A 9,690-nucleotide genomic window follows, 5' to 3' on the forward strand; every position below is an offset into this window, starting at 1 on the left:
AAAAAAAAAAAAAAAAAAAAAAAAAAAAAAAAAAAAAAACACAGAAAGCATATCCATATTCACATGAACAAATCGCAACTCAACTAAATTTGTAAATAATGCAAATTTGATTACGATTGTGAGTGGCAATCTGCATATGTGTGTATGTGTGTGTGTCGAGGATAAGTGCGCCTGCAGCGAAATGCTAAGGATGTTGATGAATTTTGACATTTTGTTTGTGACGCAGCGGCGGAGATTATGGACCACATACACACGCACACACGCAGATATTTGGCTGCCGGGCCAATTGTGCGTGTAATCCGCGATAATCATTTTAAATTTAGACGCTAAGAAGTGGTGCGGTTGTGTGTCTATAAGCAAGTGAGTGTATGTATGTGTAGGTGGAAAGCGTCGTAGGCATTTGTGCGTGTGCTTTTGTGCATCTCCGCAGCTTTAAGTGCTTTTAGTCTGCCTTTTGACATTCGCTCTCTCATTTTCCTTTTTGTTTTGTTTTGTTGTTGTATTTGTGCTTGATTATTGCTCAATGATTTTGCCGCAAGGATAATTGAATTCAACTCAAGTCTTACTGCACTTTCAAATGTAAGAAAGTAGCAAATCTGAAGCGACTTAAGCCACCGTGAGCAATACAATTTAGCAAGAGTGATGAGTAGTCTTAAAACTGTTCTCAAAGCGTCGCATAATAACTGTGTGCCTCCTTGTAAATATCTATGTGTCACTTTGTGTGTGTTCGTGTCCGTGAATTTGCGCAAATCTTTGCTTAGCGGCAAATCCGCAGCTATCACTTCGCACAATTTATTCAGGAATTTTTAATCAAACCGTTGCCATTAATTACTCGAAATTCTTAGCCACATAACAGACATTTTTCGCTTACCACCAACCGCTGCGCGCCACTCGCACCTTCCGTCAACGCACTGGCGGACTCGTGCGCTCAGTGACGCTGCTGGAAAATCAAACATCAGACCAGCAGTTAAAGCGGAGGAAAAAACGGCAGCGCAAAGGTCGCTACAAAACAAACAAAAAAAAAAAAAAAAAATAAAAGAAAGAAGAAATCGAGCAGCAAACCATGTGGCAGCCAAATACTTGGCGCGCAACGCCACCATCAACAGCCAGAAAATAAGAAGCAGAAAAAGTACGTTATGCAGCCGGCAGCACTTTCAGTAGTGTGGGTGGCAGTGGCGAGCGATGAAATGCGAAGTACAAACCGCAGTAACGCGGCAGGCAAAAAGAAAAAAAAAAAAAAAAAATATTTGTCTGTGGGGGGGTTCGGTCGCAACTCGTGTCTATCCACGCATATTAATACAAACGTGTGTCTGTGTGTGTATTCATGCTTCAAATTAGTTGSAAACGCGAAGCAAGCAGCAAAATCTCCCTTCCTTGCATCCCTTTATCGGCCTTCTGCTTGCAGCAAGCCTGTCAGCAGTAAGCATCCTCACTTGCTGGCTTGGAATATGCCAATGTGGCTGCCACCAAGCGCAGCTCCTTGCTTGTTTGTATATATGTGTGTGTGCCGCTGATTTGCTGATTTTACTTTTATAACATGTGCCTGTGTATTTGTGAAGCAGATGAGCGCATCGTAATGAATAATTTATAATAGTTGGCAAGCTTTTACGGAAAATTAAAGTTTTGTGGCTCTTCACACCAAAAGCAAGCGATGAAGCTACAAAAAGGGGCGTTTGCGCAAACATAAATGAGGGAGAAATGAATAAAAAAGRTTATGCTAGCGTGGATTTGTGCTAGAGAAACTTGTTGCATGCAGTTACGTTATTTCAAAAAAAGAAAAGTGATCAAGCTGCACCCACCGGCACTTACTTATTATTAMTTTTCATTGTTTAAACTCTCYCTCTCTCTCTCTCTCTCTCTSTCTCTCGCAGYTTACAACAAGAAACTAATTCAGATTAAAGACAAAACGCCTTCTTCAGAAACGTATTATCACGATGTTCCTTCGTTTTGGCTCCACTTTCATTTGGTTCTTTCTAAAGAACTGATTTGAATAATACTCACAGCATATCTTTATAGTCTAGACCCTATTTGCAAGGGAATTCCACAAAATAGTGGAGAAACCTGAATAATATTAAGAAACTTGATTAGAATACCAATAATTCGGCTATCTGTGGTGTTACAATCGCAACCGGAATCCTGTCGAAGTACTGGTGGTTACCCTCAWAAGCCCGAAAGGATAAACTTTTGCTAAAAGTAGTTCGTGAGCAGAGCAGACTTAYGGTATATATAAATGGCTTTGTATACTGTGCTATAGTCTGCATTGAAACCACAAATAGTTTTAGRCTTTTATAACTTTAACAAGTTCTCAGATGAGCCCATGTTTTATTACACGAATCCATGCGCTTTATAATTCCTTTGCATTTTTCTTCACAAATGATCGCTCTACTAAGTGATTAAGTGATTATYTTTACCAACAATTGGATAAGATGGGCTATCAGCACCTTTACCAAGTTTAAATTTCCTGGTGTTTACGAATTTTTTCCAGGATAACTTCAAAAGGATAAAACCAATAAGGGACAGGCTTGCTTAGGCATATAGATATATCCTAATAAAGTGGAGAAATGCACCAGTTATCTTCATATCGAAAGTATGGAGATGAGACTACCAAATAGCCAAATCATATAGGCCGATACTGCTAGTCTGCTTACTGACAAAGAAGTTACTTTTGTAAATTATAAGGTGRCACTATGCCCATTTATTGACATTGATTTCGACAACACCTCTCATTTCAATGTTACCCGAGCACTGGAATGTAGGTAAGTAAATCCACCCATCATAGGGTGGGTGGATGTTGTTTTCAGAAGCAAGCTTCAGAATCCCTGAAGCAAGTATTGGCGCTGAACTACATTGACAATATAGCAAGGAGAAAGTTTGAGAGCACGTTGGGTGACATCATTCAAAGAGAACTCACTCTAGGCAAAATATGGTGTGTAAACTGCCTTCACAACAAGCAGATTTCTTCCATCCCTGAGAACCCAAATGCTCAATGGAGTGGAAGTGGCCATTTTTTATGAAATAAGTACCTCCGTCTGGTACTAAATTCAAAACTTAATTGGAGAAATCAGGTGGGTTCCACGATTAAGAAAGCCACCACGGAGCTAACGGTGTGCAAACTTCGAGCTGGTAGAACCGTGGGTTGCAAACTAGACATACTGCGCAGGAAGTACACAATGATAGTCAAATCAAAGTTTGTCATGGGCGTCAATAGTGTCACTGCTACTCCATATTGTTGTCGAAATGACAGCAAAGAGGTCTATTTTAGCCCTACTTTTGTAGGGCATGTCCAGAACAGGCTAACTAACGCTCAAAAACGTAGCGTCATTGGATTTATCGCTGGCATGGGCATAGAGGAATAAATGGAAATAAGCTGGCCGATCTCTCGGCGAAAGAAGGTGTAGCAACCGTTTCGATCGGAACCGTTCTGTTCTATTCGTCCAAACACGTTACGAGAGCGGCTACGCAAAGAGAAAAGGAGCAGTAAAAAAGCCATTGGCAACAAGTGTCTGGACTTCGACAGGAAAGGATGTTTCTGAGATAGCAAGTTACAAAACGGTTCAAGAAATTAATTGCTCTTCCCAAAAACAAATAAAGGCTTGTGGGATTTTATACAGTTCACTGCGAACTGCGGTGTTATCTGCACTCATTAGGGTACTGTCCTAGGCATCAAGGCGGCTTTTGGGGCCAAAAAGCAGAGTTGATTACGCAATCACTCGGATTGTGTAATAATTGCAAAAAGAGGAAGAAGGAGTTAGGCAGTCGGACAATGAACTCCAGGAAGGCCCCTTTGATATAATTGGGTTTAACGAAGTGTTGTAGTAACAGCAGAGACCTTAAAAGACATGGGGTCGAAAYGCCATCCTCAAATTTCAATCTAAGTGTTCACGTGCATATCCGTATCTTGCTTTCAAACAGTTGCAACATAAACTATATTTCTTCTCAAAGTCACACAARTACAAGAACAACGAAAAAAAAGAAAGCCGCTACTCTGCTACATCCTGTTTATATGAACGCTGATGAATCTAATTTCATTTAGCGAAACTGATTTATTGATGTGTTCAATCTTCAAAGCTTTCTAATAGAAAAACTAAATATAAATCATTCTGCTGCTGCACAGGRTATGCCTAAGTGTGTCTGAGTGTGTTGGTGGGTGAGCGTGACTGGCGCTGGAGTGACGCTGAAATATTGCAAAGAAATTGAACAAACGAGCTGGCATGTCTGACGAACAGGCTAACAAGGTTAATTTCGTTGATCAACTTTTTTTCATTCACTCACTTTGGCATCATTTATCAACAAAAGACTGAAGGAGCGACCCTTGTAGAAATATTAATAGACTAAGATACAAGTTAATATCGTTTTTTATATGAAATTGTTTTGCCTTTTTATTTTTGTAATTTTATGTGATTTGTTTGAAATATTTTTTCTTGAATTTACAAAAAAAGATAACTCAATGTTGAGCACTGAGATTTAGCAGAAATCTGCAGGGGACACACTTTAAGCAGCCTGTCATGGAAATCCACTTCCAAGCACTCGCTTCTAACCACTTTATATTGCCATAGACATACTAACAWACTGACTRTGAGTGTATGTGTGCCCTTTTCCAWCCATTTCTTTCTCACTGTGTCGCTCTGTGTGGTGCATGCTACATACGAAAATTAAAAATTCATTCGAAAGTGTCAATTGCTGTCACTTAATATACACGACGAGCAGCAATTGCTGCTATCGATAGTGATTGCCGGCGTTGCCAACAACACCGAATCGTGAAACAATGAACACAAAGGGCACAAGTGAAAACGATGAATGATATTCAAGCACACATACACACATATTTAAAGCTGTGAAAGTTTTTTGTACTGAACTCACCTCCCTCACACACACACACACACACACATAAGCAGTGAAATGGCAGCCTCAGCGCCCGTGTCGCTGTCTTGCCACCGAATGTGCCACCGTTTTTTGCCTTGCGGCTCGAATGCCCTGCTGAGGATATGTGATTTCAATTCGTGCAGCGCTGCCGTTGCCTCGAACGACCACTTCACCCGCCTCTCGCCATAATATATCCGTGGACTCATTGCACTTAACCCATTGGTCGCTATTGCCATCGATTGCCGTGTTGAAGCGTCGCTTGTCAATGCAGCGCTGGCGGCATCACTTGCCATTGTCGGCGGTTTGTCAGAGATTTTTTCGCCAACTATTAAGTGYATACTTTGTTGTTTTTGTTTGTCGATTTTTGATTGTTTTTCTGGCGCTGCCTCTTTACACTTCAATCGATTCAGTCGATGCACCCGATTTGTGGCATTGTGGATTTCTTGCAAATGATGGACACGCCGAGCATTGTCATCGGGTTGTGTAAAATTTCTGTTGTTGTTGTAGTAATGTATGTGGCACGCTCTTTGTTGTCACTCCGATTTATGACTTGAGTGTTGCACTGAAATGCTAAGGCAAAAAATCTTGTTGAAATTCATAAATCGCACGCTTTTTATATAGTTTCGGTTGTTATTGGGTATAAATAAGTGAATATGTCGGGTATATGGTAAAAAAAGTGGTTAGAACTGAAAAACAAACTAGTGTAGGTGTGTTTCATATACGAATATGCATGCTTTTCTAAAACAAGAAAAACCGTTAACTTCATCGAAGCTCAAATACCCTTCACTAAAATACCGGTCACATCGGATCTGCACAATTTATGCGAAGACCGTTGCCCTGGACAATAATCTCTGGTCAAATAAAAAATATTTCCACACAAGAACTTGATTTTGTTCGGCAGCTATATCTAGTAGTGGTCCGATATCACACATGAGCAGCTCCTTGGGGAGAAAAGTATGAGGGTAAAATTTAGGTCCTTTTCTTAACTAAAAGACTAGTTAGTGTATGTACCAGCGGACGGACAAACGGATTTGGCCAAATCTGCTCAGCTTAGGACGCTGATGATAACTATATAACATACTTTTTAGGTTTCCAACGTTTGGTTGAGTGAATTATGTTTACTATATATGGCAGAAAAAAAAAATCGGATACAAATTTCGTTAAAATTATTATCTTAGACAACGATGATCCTAAAATCAGATCCCAAAGGTGATACCTATAAAATAGATATTGATAGAAAGAAATATAAGTCTGTTGTACTCTCTTTTTACTCGCATCAATTAATTCAAACCCAGCTATGAAGAAATCTAGAAACCGCCTTCGGATAATGGTCCCCGTCTTTTGCGAGAATCCCATAAACCGACTTGGTATAATTGAGGGGACCTGCTATCTTTTCCGAGGAGCCTAAAAACCTCCTTGGTATAATGGAGAGAACCTGTTTTCTTTCCAAGAAGCCTAAAAAACGCCTTAGGATAATGGAGGGGACGTGCTATATTTTCGGTTTACGTCATTCCGTTGATTTCAGAACTTGAYTGGCTTGGTGGCCGCTATTTTCTAGTCAGTTATGTTTAAGATGTATCAAGCCGTGCATGGTGGTTTTGTGTAGAGCTACCCTATTTTTAAGAACCATACGAAAATATAATGAAAACCTGTTCTGTCTTTAAGCTGAAAGACAACGGTTTATTTCAACTAACAAACATTGTTGAAGAGTCCTCAATTATAGTCGATCCATTCTATTCCCTTTGTGATGAAATTTTACTTCTCTTTTATTAAGCTAGATTTACAAAATAAATAATTGTAAACCTTTTCTTTAAATAGAGATGAATGTTTTCCCTCTAAACGAGACCTTCACGTACATAATATTAAAATATCTACTAGAGAATTACGGATTAAGCCCAGAGCTTATATCTAAATATATATGCGAGAGAAATTTTCAMATAAAATTTAACAGTCTTTAACGTATATTCTCTAAAGCTAACATATGGCCAATCGCTGTTTTATAACTGAATCCTTGAAATCCATTTTACCTGTCATACTTGAAATCCTTAGTATCCTTTGCCGCTGGCTGGAGGCGAACATGCAAATCTGCTTGTTTACAATATGTTTCAGCAATCAGACAACAATCCCCCAACTAAATTGCCAATGGCCGCACAAGCGTTATCACATTCTCTATTCAATACAAACAAAAAAAAATTCCTTTCGAAAGCGCGAGCTCGTTTTCCTTTGGCTTGGACATTCGGCAATTGCAATTGTTTGCCAAACTACAAAGTGCAACTGACCGTAAAACAATTTGATTTTGGCAATATTTTTTTATTATTTTYCGCAKTTTTTCTTGCATCAACGTCCTTGCGATTTTTATTGGCATCTTGCAACTTGTTTGTTGCAGCCAACAATCGCAACGAATTTGAATATCAATAAACACTTCAATTGCAGCAAATATTCGAAAATACACATACATACACACGAACTRAGCGAGGTAAGCACAATAAATTGCAGGAAAGAGAAAAATTAAAAAAAAAAAAAGTCCTGTGCAAGGATGTGCCTGCATGTGTGTATGTGTGCGACGAGAAGAAGCGAAAAAATGCTAAACTATGAGGTCGGGACCAATAAAAATTGCAGAAGTGTGCAAATAAATATAAATCAGCTTGAATTGCAATTGAAAGTCGCCCAGCGTGCAGGGGGAGTGAATGTGAAGCGTGGAAGTGAAATATTAGAAAAAGGATTATAGCGCTTTATTGTTGTTATGAATCGCATTTYGTGTGCTCTGCAGCTGCATATGTGTGTGTGTACATGTATATATGAATTTACGTGCATAACACACATATGCACATAACTGTACATGTGTACAATGCATGCTGCTTGCTGCCACGCTGTTGAAAATTGAATAAATATTCAAGGACATTTGCATAGTTTCGCCACTCTTGGCATGTCCRGTCAACTTTAACGAGCTTATTTCAGCTATAAATTTTACAAGAGTATAAATGCAATATATAAAGTACAACAAACTCGTTTTCAGCTTGTAGAAATCAAGRAAATTTGGCTTATGAGAAGGAACTTTTCGTTTATTAGATAAAATAGGAGAGAGGGTTTAACTATTTCTTGAGCTTCAAAGGCTTTAAAGAGTATAAGAATATAACATGATCGATCTGGTTGGTAGCTTTCGATGAATTTTCTTATGCTCGWACCTAGTGCTACAGGGCTCCATCGTAGACGATCTGCTTCAACTCTTTTSAGAATWTTTCWTCATGGAGGTAAATTCAGCCATTGTGCCAAAGATTCCTCTTGTSGCTAGACGTTCATCCACCGGCATGAATGCCAGTACTTGGTGACGGAGGCTCTCTGTATGGCCACTGTAGTAAATATCACTAGGACCTACTAGTCTCAGTTTTTGTCTCGTCCATCAACTTTCAGGGCAGCAGCAACTTCCCATTTAACGGACCGGTCATCAAAAGGGTTGTTTTTCATACGAGGCTGTTTTATYCTTTTCATTGGGGTGGTTTTTTACGTTGCGGGACCTTTTTGGCTGATTTTGGCTGGCCAGAGTATACTTGGTTTAAGACCGGAAGTCGTGAACTGTTTGAGCCATACGTAAAATAATCGTTTTTGGCCACTCACTACTGAATTAGAGTACTTTCCTCATTTGGCTGAACTTCTGCCCACGGTTCCATCCTCCTTGATCTTGTTGTTTCAAAATATGAGAGGAAGGTATTCCTCGATACAATTCCAAACAAGGTTTTCAACCTACACTATGGTGGCGCCCTGTAACTGTAATTTGATCGTGACGAAGTTACGTTGCGCAACACAATTTCATTGCAGACGACCGATTTTCTTGGCGAATGAAAAGATAATATATTGTAGAAAAGCTTTTCCATTAGCTGTTTACATCAAGGAGTTCTAGGTTAAGAGAATTTACATTTTACTAGTTTAGTCGTTGGCATAAACCGGTTGAGAAGTATAAAAATCCAATATTCGCCTAAAAATATGCAATTGAATTAGTTAACCTTTAATATAGTTGAGCTCGTTTGAGTGCCTCTATTTATTTCGGTTTATATTTTCCTTAAAAACATAAAAAATATACATACATACATGTTCTGCACTCTAAAATCTCCTTAAGTTTTCCACGCACRCACACACAAATACCGACATACAAGTGTCCGGTGAATTTCATGTAACAAAATGCTCTTGTTGGTCAATTGTTGCCACATTCACCATAAAAAAGGGTTATTTGCCTCATTAAACTTCATGCAACAATTTCCATTAGTTTGCTTAATGCGTCGCACCCCAGTTACTAGCATTCTCTCCGTGCAACAAAAACAAAAAACAAAAGCGAAAGTAAAAACTTCACGAAACATTACAAAGTTTTTACAAATATTTTACCATTAAATTGTAAAATGGAAATAAAACGGGAAAAAAATTGCCAAAACATACGAGAATTACACATTGAAAACGAAGAGTGGAGCGCACATACACACATATTTCGCTTCTCATCTTATTAGACGCCCATCTTGTGCCATTTTTCACGAGCAAAATTGTGTCACACAACACTCACACGCCCCATTAAACGCTGGCAAACTGTCGCTTTCGCTTTGCGGCGCACTTTGCGCCTGTATGTGTGTGGGTGTGGCCCACAATCCACAGCGCTTTCAACACCTTCACACCAAATGTAAGGTTGTATGCGTGTAGGTATGGGTGGGTCTGTGTAAATTTTGGAACTTTTCCAGCTGCGCTGCTTTCTTGTTGTTGTTGTTATGCTCTCATTTTTGTTGGCTTGTTTGTTTGCTGCCGACGCCATTCCACCTCATTTCGCCTGTTGCTTTGTCACCATTT

Source organism: Bactrocera latifrons, unplaced genomic scaffold (assembly GCF_001853355.1).
Source record: "Bactrocera latifrons isolate USDA-ARS-PBARC rearing strain unplaced genomic scaffold, ASM185335v1 scaffold_197, whole genome shotgun sequence".
Classification (NCBI taxonomy): Eukaryota; Metazoa; Arthropoda; class Insecta; order Diptera; family Tephritidae; genus Bactrocera; species Bactrocera latifrons.